The following is a 25,170-nucleotide window of genomic DNA, read 5'->3' as shown; positions in this document are numbered from 1 at the left end:
TTTGCACCAATCGTAAAGTTCACCTTTCCAATCAGCAGGAAAAAGATTCAAGCTGTTCTTAATTGGAGCATCCTTGACCCGAAAAACTAATGATTTCTGGTTACGTTCGTTCACCTTCTGGATGTAATTCAGATTTCGCTCCAAAAAGTGGGGGGGGGGGGGAAGTAAACAGAGCGATAAATGCGGATGTGACAAGGCCAAGAAAAAGCTGGAGGATAATTCAACCGATCTGCTGTTAGTATGTTTTTTTTTTTTCCCCAGGAAGAGAAAGTCAAGTCTATTTGCTCTTGCAAAAAATACAGATAAAAATATCAGCAAGTTGAGGAGAAAAAAATAATGAGAAGCGAAAGATCAAAACTCAGGAAAAGAGCTCATTAAAATCGGATGCTACAAACGTGAGAATGTAGAGATTTGACCCCCAATATGGAAGTGTACATGGGACACGGTGGCTCAGTGGCTAAGACGCTGAGCTTGTCAATCAGAAAGGTTGGTAGTTCGGCGGTTCGAATCCCTAGCGTCGCGTAACGGAGTGAGCTCCCGTGACTTGTCCCAGCTTCTGCCAACCTAGCAGTTTGAAAGCACGTAAAAAAAATGTAAGTAGAAAAATAGGAGCCACCTTTGGTGGGAAGGAAACAGCGTTCCATGCGCCTTCAGCATTGAGTTATGCCGGCAACATGACCACGGAGACGTCTTCAGACAGCGCTGGTTCTTCGGCTTTGAAACGGAGATGAGCACCGCCCCCTAGAGTCGGGAACGACTGGCACATATGGGCGAGGGGAACCTTTACCTATCTAAGTGTACAGGCAGTCCTTGACTTACAATTCATTTAGCGACCATTCAAAGTTACATGTCTTATGACCGTTTTTCATCACCTATGACCCTTTGCAGCATCCTCGTAGCCACATGGTCATTTACAACGGTTCATTTAGCGACTGTTCAAAGCTGCAACGGCGCCGGGGAAAAAAAGTGACTCAGGACCATTTTTCACACTTCGACAACCTTTGTGGGATCCCCGTGATTCCGACACTTGGCAACCGACTCGTACTTATGACCGCTGTTATTTATTTATTTATTTCTTCACATTTCTAGACCGCCCCCTCTCCCAAAAAGGACTCGGGGCGGTGTACAGTCCACATAACGAGCAATAAGTATCAAATACAAATATAAATACAGATATAAATACACATAAGGAGGAGGTTAAAAATTTAAAAGAACTGTACGGAAGAATATAAATATGGTTCTAAAAACCCTAAAATCAGTTAAATTTAAAACCGTACCCTATAAATAACCAGGTAAGAATATGTTTCCAGGAGGTAACAGTTGTCTCAATTATAATTATGCCAGGCCAGCTAATCGAAACAGGTGAGTCTTCAATTTTTGTCGGAAGGAGCGGAAGTCTGTGGTGGTTCTGATATCGGGGGGGAGGTCATTCCAGAGGGTTGGGCCCATCACAGAGAAGGCCCTACTCCTTGGCGCCGCCCGCTGGCATTGCCTAGTGGACGGCACCTGGAGAAGCCCCTCCCTGTGAGAGCGAATTGGCCGCAGGGATGTATGTGGGAGGATGCGATCCCGCAAGTAACTAGGTCCTATGCCATGGAGCGCTTTAAAGATGGTAATCAGGACCTTGAAATGCACCCGAAAAACCACAGGTAGCCAGTGCAGCTCGCGCAGGAGTGGTGTTACATGGGAGTATCTAGAGCTCCCCATGACAACCCGCGCGGCCGCGTTCTGGACTAGCTGCAGTCTCCGGGTGCGTCCCAAGGGAAGCCCCATGTAGAGAGCGTTACAGTAGTCTAGGCGAGACGTCACCAGCGCATGAGTGACTGTGCGAAGGGCATCTCGATCCAGAAGGGGGCGCAATTGGCGCACCAGGCGAACCTGGTGGAACGCCCCCCTTGCCACGGCTGCCACATGGTCATCCATTGACAGCCGGGCATCTAGGAGGACGCCCAAATTGCGCGCCCGTTCCACAGGGTGCAATTGCTTGCCCCCTATGGCCAGCGATGGAGTCAGCTGGCTGAACCGAGGCGCCGGTAGCCACAGCCACTCAGTCTTGGAGGGGTTGAGTTTGAGTCTGTTGTCCCCCATCCAGACCCCGACGGCTTCCAAACACCGGGACATCACTTCAACAGCCTCGTTGGGGTGGCTCGGGGTTGAAATGTACAGCTGAGTGTCGTCAGCGTACAGATGGTATTCAACCCCAAAACCACAGATGATCTCGCCCAGCGGCTTCACGTATGCATTGAACAGAAGGGGCGAGAGGACCGACCCCTGCGGCACTCCACAAGAGAGTGGCCTCAGGGTCGATCTCTGCCCCCCCGTCAACACATATTGCATCCGGCCGGAGAGGTAGGAGCCGAACCACCGCAAAACGGTGCCTCCGACTCCCATCCCCTCCAGCCGGCGCAGTAGGATACCATGGTCGATGGTATCAAAAGCCGCTGAGAGGTCTAATAGGACCAGGATAGAGGAATAACCTCTATCTCTGGCCCTCCAGAGATCATCGACCAACGCGACCAAGGCTGTCTCTGTGCTGTGTCCGGGTCGGAAGCCGGACTGGCGTGGGTCTAGATAGTCGCATTCATCAAGGTGACGTGGAAATTGCTGCGCCACCACATTCTCAACAACCTTCGCCAGGAAGGGTAGGTTGGAGACTGGACGATAATTAGCTAGCTCCATTGGGTCAAGCGAAGGCCTCTTGAGTAAGGGCCTCACCACCGCCTCTTTCAAGGCAGATGGTAAGGATCCCTCCCCCAACGAGGCATTCACCAGGCCCAGAAGCCAGCCTCGTGTCACCTCCCAGGATGCCAGTACCAACCAGGAGGGACACGGGTCCAATGAACATGTGGTGGGTCGCAGCCGTCCACGCAACCTGTCCAAATCCTCGGGGGCAACAGAGTCAAACTCCTCCCAGAGTGGATTCACAAGACTCGCTGTTGACGGCCCGTCCAGACCACTGGAGGGGGCCCATCCGCTTCGGATCTGAGCGACTTTGTTCTGTAGATATTCTCCAAACTCCTCTGCTCTTCCCTGTAAGGGTGCACCCCGCGTCTCCTGAACCAAGAGGGAGCGGGTCACCCTAAACAGGGCGGCAGGGCGGTTATCCGCAGACGCAATAAGAGCGGCGCAATGTCTACGTTTGGCCGCTCTCAATGCCACAAGGTAGGTCCGTAAATAGGCTCTTACCTGTGTTCGGTCAGACTCGGAGCGTGAGGACCTCCACCTGCTCTCTAGACGTCTTCTATGGCGCTTCATCACCCTGAGCTCCTCGGTATACCAAGGTGCCCGGGTGAGTCGCTGCCGTAGGAGAGGTCGCAAAGGCGCAACCCGGTCCAAGGCCCCAGCTGCCGCCCTATTCCAGGCGGCCACTAGGTCCTCCGACCGAGCGCAGGTCAGGGCTACAGGTAATGGCCCAAGCTCCGTCTGGAACCTATCTGGTTCCATCAGGCGCTTGGGGCGGTACCAGCTTGGACGAACTGGCTCCGCCTCCTCGCGGTGGGGGGTAGCGCCAGGGAAGTCCAGCCGGAGACATGAGTGATCTGACCATGACAGGGGAGTAATGGTTACATCCCCTCTTCCCAGATCACTCGCCCACTGTTCAGATACAAAAACAAGGTCCAGAGTGTGGCCACCTTCGTGTGTGGGGCCCTGAATTAATTGGGTCAGGTCCACGGCTGTCATGGAAGCCATGAACTCCCGAGCTACCTCGGATGCTGCTCCCGTCGACGGCAGGTTGAAGTCCCCCATAACTAAAAGTTTGGGGATCTCCACCGCCGTCTCCGAGATCAGCTCGAGGAGCTCGGGCAGGGCTGCTGACGTATAGCGAGGAGCCAAGTATACAATCAGCAAACCCCACTGCCTCCCTGGGCCCCATTTCACACCAAGTGACTCACACCCGGATATCTGAGGAACAGTGAACTCCCTCGGCTCTAGACCATCCCTTATAACTACCGCCACTCCTCCACCCTTACCCAGGGCCCGAGGCTGATGGAATGCATGGAAACCTGGTGGGCACATTTCCACGAGGGGTAAACCACCCTCGTGACCCAACCAGGTCTCCGTTATTCCTGCAAGGTCCAGCTCCCCCTCAGAGATCAACTCATTAATGAGGGGGGCCTTGTTGGTCACGGACCTTGCATTGCAAAGCATCAGCCGCAGGCCCTGTCTCTGTAGTTCCCGACCACCTAGGTTGCGGGGGTTGGTACAAACGACCGGGCGTAGCCAACAGCCACGGTCTCCCAACCGACCTTGTAATCTTCTTTTGTCCTCGCATCCCCCCCTCCCCGCGACCGTTGTAATCAAACAACCCTCTATTGGAATAACTTGTTCCCTCTCCCCCCCCACTCCGCTCACTTCCCTCCTGGACTCACCTGTTCGTCTGGCGCTGGCTTCCCTCCTGGCCTGGTTATCCCCCCCCCTTCCCAGAACCCCCTAAAAACAATATAAAACATTTAGCTAAAAAGCCCCTCAGCTTCCTCTTCTTCCACCTCTCGGGGTTCACAAACCCGTCATCAAGGCTGGCCCTTGAGAGAGCCAAGGGCCATACCTGCGAGAGAGGGGCTTCCCGCAGGCGGAGCAGGTCTGACCTCGAATAAATTAAAACGTTGTAATAGTCCCAGTAGGGTAGGGTGCAGATGATGCAAAGTTAGTAGTTAATAGAGTCTCAATGGAATGGAGGGTAGAAAGTTAATAGATAGAAGAGTCTCAATGGAGGGTAGGGGATATTCCAGGGGATATTCCAGTGTCCAGGTGATACTTGGTACTTGGGGGCAGGTGGGGGGGAGGGCAGGAAATGATTAAATGTTGTGTCTCTAGGGCAGGGGTGTCCAAACGTGGCAACTTTAAGACTTGTGGACTTCAACTCCCAGAATTCTGGGAGTTGAAGTCCACAAGTCTTAAAGTTCCCAAGTTTGGACACCCCTGCTCTAGGGTGATTCCCCTTTTGCAACCTTCCAGGGAGCAAAGTCAAGGGAGAAGCCAGATTCGCTTAATAACCATGTTGCTAACTTATCGACTGCAGGGATTCGCTTAACAACCAGTGGCAAGAAAGGTCGTAAAATGGGGGGGGGGGGGGAAACTCACGTAACAAATGTCTCACTTAGTCGCAGAAATGCTGGGGTCAATTGTGGTTGGCAGTACATCCTGTTACCTTTGGCTCTCCCCCGCTATATCCTGAACCCACTCAATTTCATTTCCCTGTGTTGTATTGTCATCGTATCCCGCTGTGGCTGCCTTGCGCGACCAACCTTCAATTTCATATTCATGAGAAACACTTCCCGATTCAAGCTTATTTGTTTGATCCTAGGCATGCTCTAAATAATTCAAGGTCTAGGAAGCAAGCTTTTTCCCCAGTCCTACCCTGTTTCCCCTGAAAATAAGACCTCCCCAGATACTAAGCCCAATCGGGGCTTTTGAGCGCTTGCGCTGAAATAAGCCCTCCCCTGAAAATATTGCAACACAGCAGCTGCCATGAGTGACCACGCTCACCGCTTCCTGCACCTCAAAAATAATAAGACCCTCCCCGAAAATAAGGCCAAGCGCTTATTTTGGGGGTTGAAAGAAAATAAGTCCCTGTCTTATTTTCGGGGGAAACACGGTACATGTCTCAATAATGTGCTAAAAAGCAAAACAAAAAATCCCAAAAAACCAAATAAGACAACAGGCACATAGAGATAAACAACATTTACACCACCATTCAAAAGAGATAAGCGAAAAGACGACCAAAAGACCTCCATGCCAGCAACAAAGACCAAGATAATCCAAGATTAAGCAATAAATAACACCCAAATCAAGGAGATCACAGGCTCAAACAACCCAACAGTAAGCAACGGCTTAATCAAGGTTGCACCAAAAACACACTCACCAACATTGCCAGGGCAAGAGACTGTATATAAAGAGATGACAAGCCCCCCCCCCCTTCTAGCACTGACTATGTTACCTAGTTGGGTCATGAGACGTCTGCAAGGAAACAACCAACCTCAAAGTATCACAGATCTCACAGTTGTTATTGTCTTCCTCCTCCATCTCCTCCTCCTCTACTCCACAAGTGCCCCCCCCCTTCTAGCACTGATGATGTTACCTAGTTGGGGAATGAAACATCTCCAACAAAACCACCAAACTCAAAGAGCACCAAGGATCCCACAGTCGTCGTCATCTTCCTCCTCCTCCTCTTCCTCCTCCTCCTCCTCCATTTGTCCTTCATCACCAACCTCATTTCCTTCTACCATTGATGAAGCTTCTTAGTTGATTAATCAAACATCTGGAAGAAAACCAGCAAGCCCAGAGAATACTACAGAATCCACAGTTGTCCTCCTCCTCCTCCTCCTCCAGTCCACAAACCCTTCTCCCTTCTAGCACTGAGGGCGTTACCTAGTTGGGTCATGAAACGACTGCAAGAAAACCACCAAGATCAGAGAGCACCAAGGACCCCAGTCATCCTCCTCCCCCCCCCTTTTACTCCCCCCTCCTCTATAAACCCCACTCCCTTCTAGCACTGATGATGTGCCCTAGTTGGGTCATGAGACGTCTGCAAGGAAACAACCAACCTCAAAGTATCACAGATCTCACCGTTGTTATTGTCTTCCTCCTCCATCTCCTCCTCCTCTACTCCACAAAACCCTTCCCCTTCTAGCACTGAGGGTGTTACCTAGCTGGGTCATGAAACATCTGCGAGAAAACAACCAACCTCAGAGAGCACCAAGGACCCCATCATTCAACTCCGAGAGACAAATATTCTCTTCTACCGCTACAATTGGCAACTGCCATGCCATTCGACGATGCCAAGCTTGGGAAGCCATCCAATGTAACCGCTGGATGCTGGCGGCCTTGGATTGAGCCCCCCAAGACCGACAGCGACAAAGATTTCCAAACCAGCCTGGAGCTTTTAATCCCAGACCTACTCATGCACAGGTAGGCACCTTGGCAGCACCTGGCACCTCCCTGCCAAGGCCCAGGGCACGGGTGGGAAAGGAATTGCCACCTGGGAAGCCCTGCGCCCCCCCCCCCCCAACCTGGGAAATGAAAAGGCCCCAGGCGTTAGCATCCTCCAGAAATGTACCGCGACAGGAGACACAGCCCCCCCTCCCCGGAGTTAAAACGTGCGGCGCTATTTCCATGAGAGTAAAATCCAGAGGTGTTTATGAGCCCCGTGGATCGCAGCACCGCCAGTTAAAAAACAAACAACCCATTTAAGCGGCTCTCGCAAGATAAAAAGAACATGATTGTATTTATTGTGCCGTCTGCCGCAGCCGACAGGTTGCGATGAGAGCGATCGTTTACTAGAATTGCTGGGAAATTGCAGCTCGGGCCTCCATCTTATTACTTCCCTTTGTGATGTGCAAGGGGGGGGGGGGGAAACCCGCAACCTCCCTTCCAAGGGCAAAATGGGTGAATCCCTGATATTGCCGTATTTGCCATGCCGAGGGCTCGTTTTATTCTTTTGTTGCCAGGGTTTTTTATTGCGGAGATATTTCTGCATTTAAGGAAAACCAACCCGATGCCCATCTGTTCCTGAGCCCAGTTTAAGAATTCAAGGACTACACTTGAAAAGGATTCTTTAACTATCTTTCGGCAGGTTGGTGGAGTGGTGAAGGCACCGAGCGAGAAAACAGGAGGGTGTGAGTTCTAGTTCCACCCTTAGGCATGGGTGACTTTGGGCCAATCACCAGGAGACGGTGAGTTCTAGTCCTGCCTTAGGCATGAAAGCCAGTTGGGTGACTTTGGGCCAATCACCAGGAGTCGGGGAGTTCTAGTCAAGTCCTAGGTGACTTCAGAAGATTGTTCCCCCTTCTACTCCAAAGTTACCCACTGGAAACACCATCAGGAAATGCAACGGGTAGAATAGTCCAGAGCACATATTGTGTGCAGAGAGACGTTCTCGCATGGGGGGGGGGGGGGGTGCGACTCCATCATGAGCCCAGAAACTTTGGTCCCGGTGACCGACACAGAAGAGATCACGTGCCATTATATGCCGTTCTGGTGGCCTACCTCTACGCACCTTGTATCGCCCACTTGCCCACTGGGGGAAAGTAAACTCTGGGCAAGATACACCGTCCGTCTGATTAAAGGCCTGGAGAGCAAAGCATAAGAAGAACAGTTGGAGGAATTGGGTTGGGCTACTCTACAGCCATGATGATGGTGAAGTTACGGCAGGCACGGCACAGGTGGCACGCAGAGCTGTCGGCCAGCTCAGCTCCACCGTCAAGGAGTACCCGCCTCCCGCCAGCCAGCCGATTTTCGGGTCTCTGCCGCGCATGCAGGAGAGGTGTGTGCGTGAGTGGGGGAAGGGAGGGAGCGCCCCACCCCCCCACGGCCCATTTTTGGTTTCAAAAGAGGCTTCAGGAAGGTCTGCTAGTCCAAAAACTGGGCATGAATGAACGGGGGGGGGGAGGGGGGGAGGCCGGGCATGTTGCGTTGTGGGTGTGGGCAGTGATGTGTGTTATAGGGCCATGATTGCAATCCTATGGCACTCGTGCCAGAGGTGGCAAACACTGCACTCTCTGTGAGCCCGTGTGCCATCTCCAGCTGCTCTTTTAGTCTTCATAGGTGCTGGAAAACGGACGGAAAACGGCCACAAAACAGGGCATTTTTCTAGGCTGTTTCCAGGCCATTTTCCGGGCTGTATTTGGGGCAAAAACAGCACAAAAAATGGCCTGAAAATGGCCCCCAAAATAGGCTGCCCAGCTGGCGCTCCAGTGTGTGCTTCATTTTGGGCACTCGGTGTCGAAAAGGTTTACCATCAGTAGTATAGGGACTCCTGCTTGAGCAGGGGGCTGGACTAGAAGACCTCAAGGTCCCTTCCAGCTCGATTCTGATTCTGATCTAATAGCGTTCGTTTCCCGTTCTTAAATGAAACCACTCCTGGGGCCCGATTTAGAGGCCAATATCCCAAGACAATTCCATCTTTTATTCCGTGATTTCTTTTACATGGTTTCTCCCAATTAAAATAAAAAGGCATCTATCTAATTTGCATCTTGACGGATCATCGCAGAGATGAAAAGGCTGGAGAGGCGCCTCTCAACGTTCCCCGTTTTAGGGCCCCCGTTCTTTTCTGTGTCCTGGGGCTCAATTTGGCGACGTCCCCAAATGTGACACTAATAACGTGATAGGACTTTGCCGCCGCAGAGCCGAGCCCGGTGCCCTGGGGTATTCCCCTGGAGCTGCAATAATTAAAGTTGATTAAAACATCGGAAGTGGAATTAATCTCTCTTAAAAACGGTTTAATGGAGTGGGGGGATTAAGAAAGAGACATCCTGAAGGGGGCTCTTTAAATGCTCCGGGGGTCTTCGCAAGAATCAGAAAGAGAAACGAGGGGAATTGAGCAAGGGGTGGGACCACCCACCCAAATGTCAGTCCAAAGACCCCAGAGAAATTCAATTCTGGCAGCTTACAGATGCGTGAACTTCAACTCCCAGAATTCCCCAGCCATGTACAGTATGCAGTAGTCCCCAGCCTACTACACATCATGTAGCAGGATTGTATTACTACCATTATCCTTGTCATCTTCTCGTCTTTCCTACTACCTTCTCCTGTTAGTATCGTATGATTTATCCCTTGTTGTTTCCATCTTACGATTTATGATTGTATTTCATGATGTATGGTCTACGACTGATCACTTTGTTCTTTTGTCTGTACACTGAGAGCTTCTGCACCGGAGACAAATTCCTCCTGTGACCGACCCCACTTGGCCCATAAAGAATATTCCAATTTGAAAGGAGTAAGTCAGTAGGGCAAAATCATGAAAAGTTAAGTCAGGAAAGGCGAAGGTCTCGGAGCTCAACCCCAGAGCAACTGATAGCTATTAAAATAATATTAGCTAACAGCAGCTAGGAATGGAGAATTCATTCCATATGTAGAATAAAGGGAGGAATAAACAAAGAGAAAGAGAAAGGAAGGAAGGAAGGAAGGAAGGAAGGAAGGAAGGAAGGAAGGAAGGAAGGAAACAGTGAAATCTGAAGTCCATTCTAAGAAGTTATTTAATTATATTTACCTGTATTAATCTAAAGTTGTTAATTGATAAAACCACTTGTCTGGAAGTAGTTTTAAAAATGGTTCATAATTAAAATACCAATTTGAGCACTTTGCTAAAAAGAGATAGAATTCCCAAGCCATTTTACATAATGGACCAAAGGATCATCTATCTATCCATCATCTATCTATCAACACTTTCATTACCTACCTACTCTATCAATCTATCGGTCTATCTCTACCATCCATCCATATTTTTATATATACACATATCCACCCATTTATATATATGCATATATACATATCCATTTGAGAGGCTGCTACAGAGAGGAGGGTCAACCTGTTTTCCTGAAGTCCAGACAAGGAATCATGGATGGAAACTGATCCAGGAGAGATTCAACCTGGAAATAAGGAGGAATTTTCTGACAGTGAGAAACAATCAACCCATGGAACAGAAGTTGCCTTCAGAAGTTGTGGGAGCTTCATCCCTGGAAGCTTTCAAGAAGAGATTGGACTGCCATCTGTCGGAAATGGTGTAGGGTCCCTTGTTTGGGCGGTGGGGGTTGGACTAGATGACCTACAAGTTGCCTTCCAACTGTTATTCTGTAATCAATTTATTCTGTAATCCATCCATCCATATCTATATCTATTTACCCATCGATCCATATCTATATCTATACTGCTATATACATATCTATATCTTTCTATTTACCATCCATCCATCCATCCATCTGTATCTATATCTATCTACCCATCCATACATCCATACATCCATCCATCCATCCATCCATATATATATATACCGGTATATACATATATCCATATCTATATCTATCATCCATCCATCCATATCTATATCTATCTATTTATCCATCCATCCTTATCTACTGGTATATCTATCTACCATCTATCCATCCATATCTATATCTCTCTACCCATCCATCCATATCTATATCTATACCGGTATATACATATATACATCCATCCGTATCTATTTATCCATCCATCCATATCTACTGGTATATCTATCTATCTACCATCTATCCATCCATCCACATCTATATCAATACCGGTATATACATGTATACATCCATCCATATCTATCTATTTATCCATCCATCCATCCTCATCTACTGGTATATCTATCTACCATCCATCCATCCATCCATCCTCATCTACTGGTATATCTATCTACCATCCATCCATCCATCCATCCATCCATCCATCCTCATCTACTGGTATATCTATCTACCATCCATCCATCCATCCGTCTATCTATCTATTTGCCACCCATGTCATTTCAGGGCAGCTCCAGCCAGCTCACAACATTAACACCACCAAAACCTTAAAAACAAACAAAATTAGACGAACAGGACAACAGGACACATTTTAGGGGCAGAAGGGATTCCGGCAGAATGCCCCCCCCCCCGGTCTCTCTCTAACCCCACTTCTATCCAGACCCTCCTTTAATCAGCAGCCAACTTCACCATTCCCCCAGCCACCCCCCCCCCCCCGCCGGTGGAGACAATTGCAACCAGCAAGCCGCTCCCCCTCCTCAAAGCTGCCCCTGAAACTGCCCATCCTTTTATTCTCCATCAGAATTTCCCAGAAAGAGGGGGGGGGGATAGGAGACACACACACACAGCACCCACCTCCGAAGACCATATTCTGCTTAAGGCACAGCATTGGGGGGGGGGGGGGGCGGACTGCCTTCCCTTTTCTTTCCTTAACACAACCTGCCTTTGTCTGAAGGGAAGAGAAGGGAAAAAACCCGCTTGTTTTCCCCCCTTTGACGCTTTGGGTGAAATTCAATCAACAGGATATATGAGCTGCAACCCGAAGGCTTATCGCCAAAAGGCAGGGAGGGAAGCAGAGCGAACAGCTAATAGAGAGAAGAAGAAAAAACAGAGGGGGGGGGGGGAACACACACCTTTTGCCAAAGAATTGTGCATTTCCCGACTCCTCTGCTTACACAGGACCAGATTGACTCCGGCACCATTCATCCAGGCGGCCATGAGAAGCTTCATTACCCTTATTATTGCAATCCCAATAAACCGACTCTTTAAAAAGCGATCCCGTTTTAAATGAGATGTTGGAGGGGGGGGGGGAGTTTGCAGGAAGGGTGTCTTTTCTCTGCATGGTTTCTCTGCGATCGTGACATACTTAATTAATTAATTAATTTAATTAATTAATGCCGCTGAATATTTATCGGGCTCGGCTTAGATCTGCTCCCCGACTGTGGCTGCTTACGGGGACGGCATCCTCAGTCATCCACTGGCAGTCATTTTAAAAAATTAACATTCTTGCATTCCAGCGAATGGAGGAAGCCCCATGACGGCGGTCCGCAACCCACCCACCCACTAAAAATCGCACGGCCCCCAAACCCTTTTTGCTTGCCCAGCTTAAAGAGCAGCCCCTGGAAAACGTTTTCAGACCGTGTCCTGCATTTTGCATCCTTGTTATTTATTGATTTATTTCATGTACGGCATATCCTACACGGGGAAAAACAAAACACCGTAAAATATGAAGGTTTAAAGGTATGTATTCAGAAGCCAATGTCTAGACTAGAACATCTAACCACTGAAGCACAGCATCGTTGATGTGAATAATAATAATAATGATTATGCTAATGATAATAATAATAATAATAATTAGCACCAGTCACTGGTATTTGTAATGCATTTTTGAATGTTCAGTTGGCTGAGTTTCACGTTTAATGAATAAAGTAATAATAATAATAATAATAATAATAATAATAATAATAATAATAATAATAATAATTTAAGAAGGAACTTGGTTGATACCTAGGACGCTGGCAGCAACCTGTATCAACCAATAACACCAGTCAATGGTATTTATGACACATTTTTAAATATTCAGTTGGCTGAGTTTCATGTTTAATGAATAAAAGAATAATAATAATAATAATAATAATAATAATAATAATAATAATAATAATAATAATAAGTGAGGCCCGACTAGTAATCAATGCCAAATCGGGCGAAACAACTGGCCGCTGTGATACAATTGTGTAATAATAATAATAATAATAATAATAATAATAATAATAATAATAATAATAAACTGGAACATAAAGTAGAAAAAGTTATCAAAAATGAGAAGGTGAAGATCTTGTTGGACTTTCAAATAAAAACGGATCGTCACTTGGAGCACAACACGCCAGATATCATGGTTGTAGAGGGCCGAAGTGTACAGTTTTATTGATATCGCTGTTCCCGGAGATGCCAGAGTCAAAGAAAAAGAACTAGAAAAAATCATGAAATATTGCGACCTGGCCATCGAAACTACACGGCTATGGATGAAGCATGTAACAGTGATACCCATTGTCATCGGGGCACTTGGCACCATATCCAAGAATTTTACATCCACAAATTGCAGCTTCCTGCAATAACACCAGCGGAACTGCAAAAAACTGCGCTACTCGGAGCATCGTATATTTTAAGAAGGTCCTTGGTTGATCCCTAGGACGCTGGCAGCCACCAGTGTCAACCATTAACACCAGTCACTGGTATTTGTAGTGCATTTTTGAATGTCCAGTTGGCTGTTTCATGTTTAATGAATAAATAACAACAACAATAATAATAATTTAAGAAGGAACTTGGTTGATACCTAGGACGCTGGCAGCAACCTGTATCAACCATTAGCACCAGTCAATGGTATTTATGATACATTTTTAAATATTCAGTTGACTGAGCTTCATGTTTAATGAATCCAAAATCATCCTCATCATCAGATATTGACCCTCAGCTTACAGCCGGTCTAATCACGTTTTCTACCAGCCATACAACGTTCAATTTGGCTTACTTATCATATCGTGCGGCAAAACCGAAGCGTCATTCTCTGTTCCTTTAAAGCCAATCCTGCCAATTCTCACCCAAGGATCCCTGCGGTGTATTTTAGCCATTGCAAATTCCACAGAACAGGTTTTTTTTTGGGGGGGGGGGGGAGTGTGGGTAAATTTCACCCTCCTGGCCCTAAGGGGCAAAGGGCAAGTTTGCACCCACCATCTCGCTCCTCTGCAGTTCTTGCCAGATGGGGGTCTGTCTGTCGGCCCCCCACTCCCTCCATGATGGGTGTGTAATAGCCACAGAACCCAAAATGTACACATATTTGTGCGTAACGTCTGAGTGGGTAGTTATAAAGCCCCCCCCCCACCATATTCTGCCTTCCACTGTATTATTTCCTCTATCAATCGAGCTGGCTTAGCATCGCTTTTAGCCCCCTGCCCATATTATACCATATTTCTGCCACCGTTGTCCCCCCACCTCACTGATGCCCCTCTTGCAAACCTTCTGTTGATCCACCATCATAAAAGTTCTGAATCGGCCCTGGTACCCCCATACCCCCAAACACAGACACCTCTTTGAACAAGGATGCTGTACTTTTTAAGCATGTCCTGATGCTTCTGTGGGCATTTTTTATTTCTTTTTGCACACTCCATGGTCTGATTTTAACAGCCACACACAGACCTTAGATTAATAACAGGGTCTTTTTAATGCTAGGCAAATCAGGGTTTGTTTCTGTGCTCCCCCATGCCAGTTTCCATGACCCCCCCCCCCTATCCCACAGCAGACCAAGAATTCCCTGCAAAGGAATCTATGCACTGATTTATTTTATTATTATTTTTTGCAAAATGGGTCCTGGGTCCAAGCAACCTCACTTCACACTACCGCTTTCCTGCCGCTCCCCTCCCCAAATGCTGCTTCCCCACGCCCCCCCCCCCAGGCTTCTCCCCAGGGAAAAAAAAAGCTGGCAGTTTCCAAAAGGGGTCATGCACATCCACACGCATCAGCGCCCCAGCTCCATTCACACAACCCTTGCACCACAGGTATGTGTGCGTGCGTGCATGCATATGCGGATCTCCCGCACGGCTCACCCGCGTGCCTGTCTACTTATGTGCGTCTCCTCCACATCTCCGACAGTGGGGCAGCGTGCATTGTGCGTGCATTTCCTTACTTGTCCCCCGTGCACCGCTCGGGCAGCACGTGCACGCGGGTGTTGTGTGTACGTGTGTTGCAGCGTTTCCGACGCCAGACCGTCCCCTGCTGGCTGCAAAAACAGCGTTGTGCGAATGCAACCCCCGGGGAGGGGGATGGAGGCCGGCTTTCCACGGGCAGCGGCTTGCAAAGCCTTCCGACGTGAGGCTGCCGACCCCCTCACCCCCCCCCACTTTGCCACCCCCGCCCCCGTGCATTGCACAAAGCACCCCTCCCCCTCCCAAAAGGCAGGTCAAAAGGGGCGCCCCCTCAAGGTCAAGCGCAGCCCCGGAGGGAGGGGTCTTTTGCAAACCCGGGTCAACCCCCCCCCGGTTCCCAAGAAGGGGGGGGGCTCAACCCGAGTCGGCTGCTCTCTCCCCTTCCCCCCCGTTCACACGAGCAGGCGCTGACACGCGTGTCTGCGAGCCCCCACATTTGGGAACCCGTGCAATGAAAAAGGGGGGTCAAGAGACCCTTATGCCCGCCCAGCCCCCCCTCCCTCCCTCCCCCCGCGGAGTGCCCCCCCCCACACCTGCGGGGCTGGGCGCCGCCTGGCTCTCCGTCCGTCCGTCCGGTCCTGGGCTCCAGCCTCCCGTCCCGGGAGCGAGCAGGCCGCAGAAGGGGCCCGAGCGGTGCGAAGGGGAGAAGCGCCGCCGCCTGACTGAAGGGGGAAGACGGGCGCCGCCAGCAACTGCTCCTCCTGCCGCTGCTGGGCGAACCGTTACAGCGGAGGACTACGACTCCCGGCGGCCCGCGCGGCGCCGGAAAAAAGCCGCGGCGACGATGACGACACGGAGAGCGAGGCATGCCGGGAATGGTAGGCGGCCAAGAGGCCGAGTGGCTCTTTCCTCTCCCCCAACGCCCCGCCCGCCAGCAGAGACTTTGGTAGGCAGGAAGCCCGCGCAGGGCATGCTGGGGGTTGTAGTGCGCGAAGTTAATCCTGGGTCTCCGAGCGGTTCTCGAGGCAGTGGCTTTAACAGATGAACAGAGTTGGAAGGGACTTTGGAGGTCATCTAGTCCAACCCCCCAAGCAGACCCTCCCTCCTCCTCCTAACAGAATAAACGAAGCTGGAAGGGACCATGGAGGTCATCTAGTCCAAATCCCTCTCCCAGCAGGAGACCCTCCTTCCTCCTCCTCCCAGAATAAACGAAGTTGGAAGGGACTTTGGAGGTCATCTAGTCCACACACACCCAAGCAGACTCTATTATTCTGTTAGGAGGAGGAGGGAGGGTGTCCTGCTTGGGCAGTAGGGGCGTTGGACTAGATGACCTCCAAGGTCCCTTCCAACTCTGTTCATCTGTTAAAGGGATGCGCCTTCCTCCCGACGGGCTTGCTTCCTGACGATCTCCCTGACACGTGTATCCAAAGGGCTGTTTCACACGTGCGCAAAGCTCTTGCAGAGAGATATTAGCCCCGGTCGCTTTTTGCGCACGTCTGAAAGGGCTCTTTGCACACACGTGTTCAATCCCCTGCAAAAAAAAAAAAAAGCTGCCACGCAATAAGAGCAAGAGCTATAGCTACCCCGAAACGACCCAGAATACCTTTACAGCGGCGGCCTCTTTGAACTACAGCTCCCATCGTCCCCCGCCAGCCGGGAGAGCAAAGTCTGCTGGGAGATGTAGTCGGGAGCCTCGCTGGCTTCGTCAAAGCCTCCTCCCGCTTTGATATTGAAGGGGAGAACGGGGATCTCCGCATCCCGGGCGGCGTTGCTTCCAAGCGGAGACCCCCGAGGTCGGGTTCGCACGATGCACGCATTTCTTAAGCCAGCGACCCGCATTTTAACCTCAGCCTGGTGCATCCATTCGGCTCTTGAGTGTGGGGTCCTTCCTTGGTGGTTGCTTAGAACAAAGAATAACGGAGTCGGAAGGGACCTTGGAGGTCTTCTAGACCAACCCCCTGCTTTCTTGCAGACGTCTCATTAACCAGGCCAGGTAACATCATCAGTGCTGCATGATCATCAGTAGCACTGATGCTGTTACCTAGTTTGGTAATGAAACGTCTGCAAGAAAGTAATCCAGCTCACCAAGGAGCCCACAGTCCTCCTCTTCCTCCCTTCTGCAAACCCCACTCTTTTCTAGAATGGGAAGGATGTGTGTTTGTGTTTTACACGCAAAGACAAATTCCTTGTGTGTCCAATCACACTTGGCCAATATTCTATTCCTTTTCCTATTCTATTCTTCATTCGATTCCACTCCATTCTATATCTATTCTATTCTATTCCTTTTCCTATTTGTTAGATTGGGTAATGGAAAGGCACACACAGGCTTAAGGATAACAACAGCTCTTTATTCAAGTACAACAAGCAAGAACCATCCAGCGAAGGTTGAGTGACAGCAGCCCTTTTATAGGGAGCTGTCACACCCTTCGACCAATAGGATTAAACCTCTGTTCCCACTGGAACAGAGGACCTTGGTGGAAACCACTGTAGTTGGAGCAAGGATCTAACACTATTCTATTCTAATCTATTCTTCATTCCATTCCATTCCACTCCACTCCACTCTACTCTATATTCCATTCCATTCCATTCTATTCTTCTATATTTCTATTCTATATTTTATCCTCTCTTCTCTTCTCTTCCATTCCATTCCGTATTCTATTCTATTCTATTTTTATAGTTATAATGTACACCGAAGATGGCATTTCATTTCGTTGTATGAGGTGCAATGACAATACAGTAAACTAAACTGATGCTGTTACCTAGTTGGGTAATGAAACGTCTGCATGGGGAAAAAATAACCCAATCTCAGAAAGTACCAAGGACTCCTCATTTCAACCCTGACTGATCTACAAATATTCTCCTTTCTCGGCCTCTTGAGTATGTCTTGCAAACCTAGAAAACCGGGATCGTAGTGTAGGGAATGAAATCTGCGTATACGTGGCTGCTGAACCCAGGTCCCATGTTTTAGCCATGAAAACGCAGCCATTTTCATCTGACAATTTGCACATCCAGAGAAACCAGGATTACAGTCGTCACCTCCAGAAGTAGTGTGTGTTCCATCACTGAAGGTTTTTAAGAAGAGATTGGACAACCATTTGTCCAGAATGGGATAGGGTCTCCTGCTTGGGCAGGGGGTTGGACTAGATGACCTCCAAGGTCCCTTTCAGCTCTGCTATTTTGTATCCTGGATCCAAGTCGAGTTATATCTGAGCTGCAAAAGACGGAGGACAGAAGAATTTGGTCTCTGCCATAAGCTCAGATGGAGCAGTTTGCTTTTTTTTAAAAGTGTTAAAATATGTTTTGAGATATCTTGAGATATTAAGATATTTTAAGAGAAATAAAATAATTTGTGTTATAGCAGAGAGCGAACATCGGGCTGATGTTGCCCAAACTTACCAGTCAACCGGAACTGAGCTTCATTTTTATTTATTTATTTCTTAAACTTATGCGCAGCCCATTTTACTTTCGACCAACTCTGTCTGCCTTCATCAGTACAGGTAGCCCTGGACTTACAACGGTTCATTTAGTGAACACTCGAAGTTACAGCGGCACTGAAAAAAAGTGACTTAGGCCCAGTTTTCACACTTACAATCATTGCAGCATTCCCCGTGGTCATCATAATTTACAGGCTTGATAACTGACTCACATATATGACGGTTGCAGTGTCCCTGGCTCATATGATCCTATTTTGCGACCGTCTGGCAAACAAAGTCCAAGGGGAAGCCAGATTCACTTAACCACAGTATTACTCGCTTCACATATGGACGCAGTGGCTCAGGGGCTAAGACACTGAGCTTGTCGATCAGAAATGTCGGCAGTTCGGCGGTTCGAATCCCTAGCGCCGCGTAACGGAGGGAGCTCCCGTGACTTGTCCCAGCTTCTGCCAACCTAGCAGTTCGAAAGCACGTTAAAAAATGCAAGTAGAAAAATAGGAACCACTTTTGGTGGGAAGGGAACAACGTTCTCTGTGCCTTTGGCGTCAAGTCATGCCGGCCACATGACCACGGAGACGTCATCAGACAGTGCTGGCTCTTCGGCTTTGAAACGGAGATGAGCAGCGCCCCCTAGAGTCGGGAATGACTAGCACATATGCGCTAGGAGCACCTTTACATTTACTTGTTTGACAACTGCGGTGATTTGTTTAACAGTGGGGTTAGGAAAAGCTGTAAAATTGGGCAAAACTCACTTAACAACTCACGTTGCAGTGCAAATGTTGGGGTCAATTGCTGTCGTAAGTTGAGGACAACCTGTGTATGGATGGGAGACCACTAAGAAATCCTGAGGGTATGAAGCTGGGATAGTAACAACCCGAGAAAAGACAAAATCATTTCTACCTGGTTGGCAGGTATATATATATTTATTTTTCAAGAAGAGAATAGGACTCGGCTGAAATTTTGCCTGTAGTTTATTTTCCTGCAGAGTCATTTTGATTCTCCCTGCAGGCTCTAAAACTGCACACAATGATGTCGGAATTTATAAACAGTGCGCACCTTTTAGCGCATAAAAAGGAGAGAGCACGGGAGGGAATCAATTATGTATAGCATTCTTCTCTTGGGTGCTTAATTCCTGTGCCAACATCTCATTCAGCTTCAGAAAATGGGTTCAAATTGGCCAAAACAGCCACCATCGTTTTGAGAAAGCCAAATAATTGTAACGCTCGTAACACCAATACCCTAAACCAGGGGTCGGCAAACGTAAACACTCAAAGAGACATTTGGACCCGTTTCCCACTGAAAAGAAAACACCGGGAGTCACAAAGATCCTAACCGGAAGCCCCCCGTTCAATTCTGGAGCTGAGCGGAAGTTTAGTTTCCCCCACCATAGAGTCTCCTCCTAGCGCGGCGTACTTTTTCCTCGACCTGTCATAACCGAATGCCCTATTAATGGTGGAGATAACTGGAAAACCCTCCCCTGGCCATAGAGTCTTCTCCTGGCGCACTGTGCTTCTCTTCCACCCCCAGCCCACCGGAAGCTCATCGGTGACGGAGCTGCAAGAGAGGGAGGAAAGAGCCACATGCGGTCCAGAGTCACAGTTTGCCGACTCCTGCCTAAACTATAGCTTAGGTCAGGGGTGTCCAAACTTGGGAAGTTTAAGACTTGTGGACTTCAACTCCCAGAATTCCCCAGCCAGCATGGGATTCTGGGAGTTGAAGTCCACAAGTCTTAAACTTCCCAAGTTTGGACACCCCTGGCTTAGGTCGATAGAATACCTCCTTTTTTTCTTTATTTGCAACTAGCTGGTAACCTGACATTGCCCAGGAATTTATTTATCCCAATCGCCCAGGAATGGCGATGTTAAGTGGCAACGTCAGTGTGGAATGAGGGTGTCCTCTCCGCTTCCATGAACGTCGCTGCAATTCCAGAAGAGGCGATGTCAAGAGCAGCTTCTCCCTGAGCCCTGATTTTGGCGACAATTAAATTAGTTAAAAGTGTTTCTCCTGTGCTCCCAGAAGCGTAATTTCTAATGTTGGGTTTTCTGGCTTACCAGAGGGAGCCCCCTTGTGGAGTACTGAGGTAATGGAATGTGAGGCAACTGGCAGTTGGAACAGAGTTCTTTTCAGGTGGGGAGGGGGAGTAGAACTCTTTAGCATCAGAGAGTGTTGATTACTGTATAAAAAACACTACTGATCTGATGGTCATTTTGAAAAATCCTTTCTTAGCAAGCACCTAGAAGCCAAGAGGAACATATGTGCCAAATTTCAAGTTTGTAGGTTTTACGGTTCTAGAGATTTCATGACAAGTGTGGTATTTGGCTTTTAAATATATAGATTAAGATAAAATAATACAGCACCATAAAGAGTTCATAATGCCGGGTTAGCTGAATTAAAACCAGGTAGGATAATTTGTGGTTGGTTGTGTGAAAATCCACCCCCATGACTTACAATACAATGCAAAAGGAGAATTGGAAGGGACCTTGGAGGTCTTCTAGTCCAACACCCTGCCTAGGCAGGAAACCTTATAGCGTTCCAGACAAATGGCTATCCAACATCTTCTTAAATACTTCCAGTGCTGGGGCATTCACAACGTCTGGAGGAAACTTCTGTTCCACTGATTAATTGTTCTAACTGTCAGGAAATTTCTCCTCAGTTCTAAGTTGCTTCTCTACTTGATAAGTTTCCACCCATTGCTTCTTGTTCTGTCCTCAGGTGCCTTGGAGAATAGTTTGACTCCCCCTTCTTTGTGGCAGCCCCTGAGATATTGAAACACCGCTATCATGTCTCCCCTAGTCCTTCTTTTTATTAAACTAGACATACCCAGTTCCTGCAACCGTTCTTCATATGTTTTACCTTCCAGTCCCCTAATCTTCTTTGCTGCTCTTCTCTGCACTCTTTCTAGAGTCTCCACATCTTTTCCACATCATGGCGACCAAAACTGAAAGCATTTATTCCAAGGGTGGCCTTACCAAGGCCTTATAAAGTGGTATTAACCCTTCATGTGATCTTGATTCTATCCCTCTGTTGATGCAGCCTAGAACTGTGTTGGCTTTTTTGGCAGCTGCTGCACACGGCTGGCTCATATTTAAATGGTTGTCCACTAGGACTCCAAGATCCCTTTCACAGTTACTACTGTTGAGCAAGGTACCACCTATACTGTACCTGTGCATTCCGTTTTTCTTGCCTAAATGTAGAACCTTATTCTTTTCACCATTGAATTTCATTTTATTAGATAGTGCCCAATGTTCAAGTTTGTCAAGATCCTTCTGTATCTTAAGCCTATCTTCTGGAGTGTTGGCTATTCCTGCCAGCTTGGTGTCATCTGCAAATTTGATGAGTTCCCCATTTATTCCCTCATCCAAATCATTGATGAAGATGTTGAAGAGTACTGGGCCTAAAACAGAGCCTTGGGGTACTCCACTGCATACCTCCCTCCATGTAGATGCAGTTCCATTGAGGACTACACGTTGAGTGCGGTTGGTCAGCCAGTTACGAATCCATCTGGTGGTGATGCTGTCTAGCCCACATTCTTCTACTTTATCTAGTAGTAGGTTATGGTCTACCTTATCAAAAGCCTTACTGAAGTCCAAGTAAACTATATCGATGGCATTCCTCTGGTCCACTAATTTTGTCACTTTGTCAAAGAATGCAATAAGATTAGTCTGGCATGATCTGTTTTTGACAAACCCATGTTGGCTTTTGGCTATTACTTTATTTGCTTCTAGGTGTTCGCTAATTTGTTTCTTGATTATTTTTTCCAGAATCTTTCCTGGTATTGAGGTCAGGCTGATAGGTCTGTAGTTTCCTGGATCTGTTTTTTTCTCTTTTTTGAAGATGGGAACCACATCAGCTCTTTTCCAGTCCTCTGGTAGTTCCCCGGTGTTCCAGGATCTCCGAAAGATATAGTTCAGTGGTTCTGAGATCTCGTCTGCCAGGTCCTTCAGAACCCTGGGGTGTAATCCATCCGGTCCTGGTGATTTGAACTCATCTAGGGTAGACAGGTGCTCACTTACCATTTTCTTCCCTATTTCAATTTGTGTTCCTAATCTGATTTTTGTGGTGCTGCTTTTGATAGGTTGGACTGTTTTATCCCTTTGTGTAAAGACAGATGCAAAACATGAGTTAAATAGTTCTGCTTTCTCCCTGTTGCTTGTCACCTTCTTGCCACTTTCTCCCAGCAATAGACCAATTGTTTCCTTAACTTTTTTCTTGTTATTAACATGTTGGAAGAAGCTTTTTCTGTTATTTTTTACTTTTGTGGCAAACCTTTCTGCGTTGTGAGCCTTAGCTTTCCTCACTTCATCTTTACAGGCTCTGACTATTTGCTGATATTCCCCCCACCTTCCACTTTTTATACTTATCTTTTTTGTCTTTCATCTTGTCAGAAAGTTCTTTATGCAGCCATGCTGGTTTCTTTTACAAGCTGTTATTTTTCTTCTTCATTGGTATTGTGCTAGACTGGGCTTTTGTAATCTCATTTTTCAAAATTTCCCAAGCTTCTTGAGTTGTTTTCCCCTTGAGGATTCTCATCCATGGAATTTTTCCCAAGCTCTCTCTAAGTTTATTGAAATTAGCTTTCTTAAAGTCCAAGACTCTAGTTTCACTTTGTTTTACTACTTGTGTTTGCATAATGTTGAATTCCAATATTGCATGGTCACTTGCCCCCAGGGTTCCTGTGGTTTCAACACTTTCTATCATTTCCTCTATGTTAATGAGAATTAAGTCGAATATGGCTGATCCCCTTGTTCCCTTCTCTACTTTTTGGGAAACAAAGTTGTCTGCTAGGTTTGTTAGGAACCTGTTGGATCTTCCACTTGGTGCAGAGTTTGTTTCCCAGTTGATGTCAGGATAGTTAAAATTCCCCACTACTATTGTGGTTTGCTTCCTACATACCTTAGTTAGCTGACTAGCAAAAAGTTCATCTACTTCCTCTGCTTGGTTGGGTGGCCTGTAGTATAGACCTATGGCAATGTCATTTCCCCCACAACCTTTAATATTGACCCAAATGCATTCAAGATAGTTCTCATCATTGTTGTGCTGTATTTCTGTAGAGACGTAGTTATTTCTTATATATAGTGCAACTCCACCTCCTCTTTCATTTGGTCTATTTCTTTTAAATAATTTAAATCCTTCTAGCTGTATGTTCCATTTGTTGGTTTAATCCCACCAAGTTTCTGGAATGGCAACAATATCGTATCTGCCCTCTTTTGCTTGAATTTCTAATTCGCCCTGTTTATTCCTCATACTCTGTGCATTGGTGTATAGACATTTGAGTCCATTTTGATTGACCTTGTGTTTACTGTCTACATAACCTGTGTTATGCCTGACTGCCCCTATTTTCTTGCCAGTTGTGTGATTCATGCACATGGTATGGCACTCACTATTAAATGCTTGGTTTTGCTTGACAGCGGGAGTGATAATCTTACCCGCACAAACATCTGTGTTACATGCACTGATAACCCTATGAGTTTTAGGTTGCTGAGGACAGAAATGTTCTGTATCAATTAATTCTCTACTTAGTATGCTTAGTATGCAGTGTAAGCCAGCCCATGATAGAAAACCACCATGTGGTTTGTTACACCACAGCACGTTCTGTGAAGCTAAAGACATGTTTGGTTAACCCAGAGCTCAGGCTTAGGATATTGCAGTGTTTCTCAACCTTGGCAAATTTAAGATGTGTGTGGGCTTTTCGCTTCTCATTGAAGAAGCTTCCTCAGTTCTGACTTCTTCGATGAGATGCGAGATGTTTTTCAAGGGGGGAGGGTGGAACCCAAGAAGGTCCAGGTGCGTTTTGGAAAAGCGTCTTTGGGACAACCATGACCTGGATGGTTTGAGAATCTCCACAGATAGGTATTGGGGCTCCTTCTCCAGCAGGGAGTTGGACTAGAAGCCCCCCAAGATCCCTTTTAAATGTCCCAAAGGTGCTTTTTTTTCCCACCAAGAGGCAACTGGACTTTCTGGTTTTTCTTTGAAGAAGTTTCGCTCCTCCTCCAAGACACTTCTTCAGCTCTGACTGGATGGTGGGGAAGGGAAGGATTGATACTCCTTGCAGATAACTAATCCTTTGCATCCTTTGAGAGGGTCCTTGAGGCCACTTGGAGGTTTCTCTGTGTCCTCAAGGCTGTGAAGGTTGGACCATAAGGAAGGCTGAAGGCCAAAGAATGGAGGCCTTTGAACTCTGGTGCTGGAGAAGACTCCTGCATTGAGTCCCTTGGACTGCAAGGCCATCCAACCGGTCAGTCCTGGAGGAGATCAATCCTGGCTGCTCTTTAGAAGGTCAGATCCTGAAGAGGAAACTCAAATGCTTTGGCCACCTGATGAGAAGGAAGAAGGACTCCCTGGAGAAGAGCCTCATGCTGGGAACGATGGAGGGCAGAAGAAGAAGAAGGGGACGGCAGAGAAGGAGGTGGCTGGATGGAGTCCCCGAAGCAGCCGGCGTGAGCTTCAGTGGACTCCAGAAGATGGTAGAGGACAAGAAGGCCTGGAGGAACGTTGTCCATGGGGTCGCGATGGGTCGGACACAACTTTGCAACTAACTACAACAAGGGTTGGGTTAGGGTTAAAGAAGCTTTTTGGATGAGAAGCAAAACGTCTTCCAAGAAAAATCAGAAAGTCCGGTTGATTCTTGGGAAGCAAAAAATAAATAAATGCACCTTTGGGACAAGCAGGATCTGGAGGACAGAGAATCTCCATAGATTTTTAACCCTCTTGTTCTGAAATTGCTTGCAGTAAGTACATCGAAGCCCGCTGTCCCCTTAGGAGACTCAGCCTCTCCTTTCAGGCTGGGGACGATGGGCCAGCATGTGCCAAGAGCCCACGGTGCTCCTGGGCATC

General features: G+C 47.8%; 1 protein-coding gene across 3 annotated transcripts in view; it reads right to left on the bottom strand.

Moving 5' to 3' along the window:
• The window catches only part of FAM168A (family with sequence similarity 168 member A), a 373,080-nt gene extending 357,385 nt beyond the window's left edge, over positions 1-15,695 (bottom strand). For 2 of the 3 annotated variants that reach the window (XM_081952906.1, XM_081952904.1), the window contains exon 1: positions 15,496-15,695. The gene's annotated coding sequence lies outside the window, so the exon portion shown is untranslated. Of the gene's footprint in view, positions 1-10,306; positions 10,329-15,495 lie in introns of those variants that run through there. The other variant, XM_081952905.1, reaches the window with a different exon arrangement.
• Between the last annotated feature and the right edge of the window lie 9,475 nt (positions 15,696-25,170).

Source organism: Natrix helvetica (genome assembly GCF_964273705.1).
Source record: "Natrix helvetica genome assembly, chromosome: 4".
NCBI classification, from domain to species: domain Eukaryota; kingdom Metazoa; phylum Chordata; class Lepidosauria; order Squamata; family Natricidae; genus Natrix; species Natrix helvetica.
The sequence above is the reverse complement of the archived record's forward strand: the minus strand, read 5'-3'. Positions and strand labels throughout refer to the sequence as shown.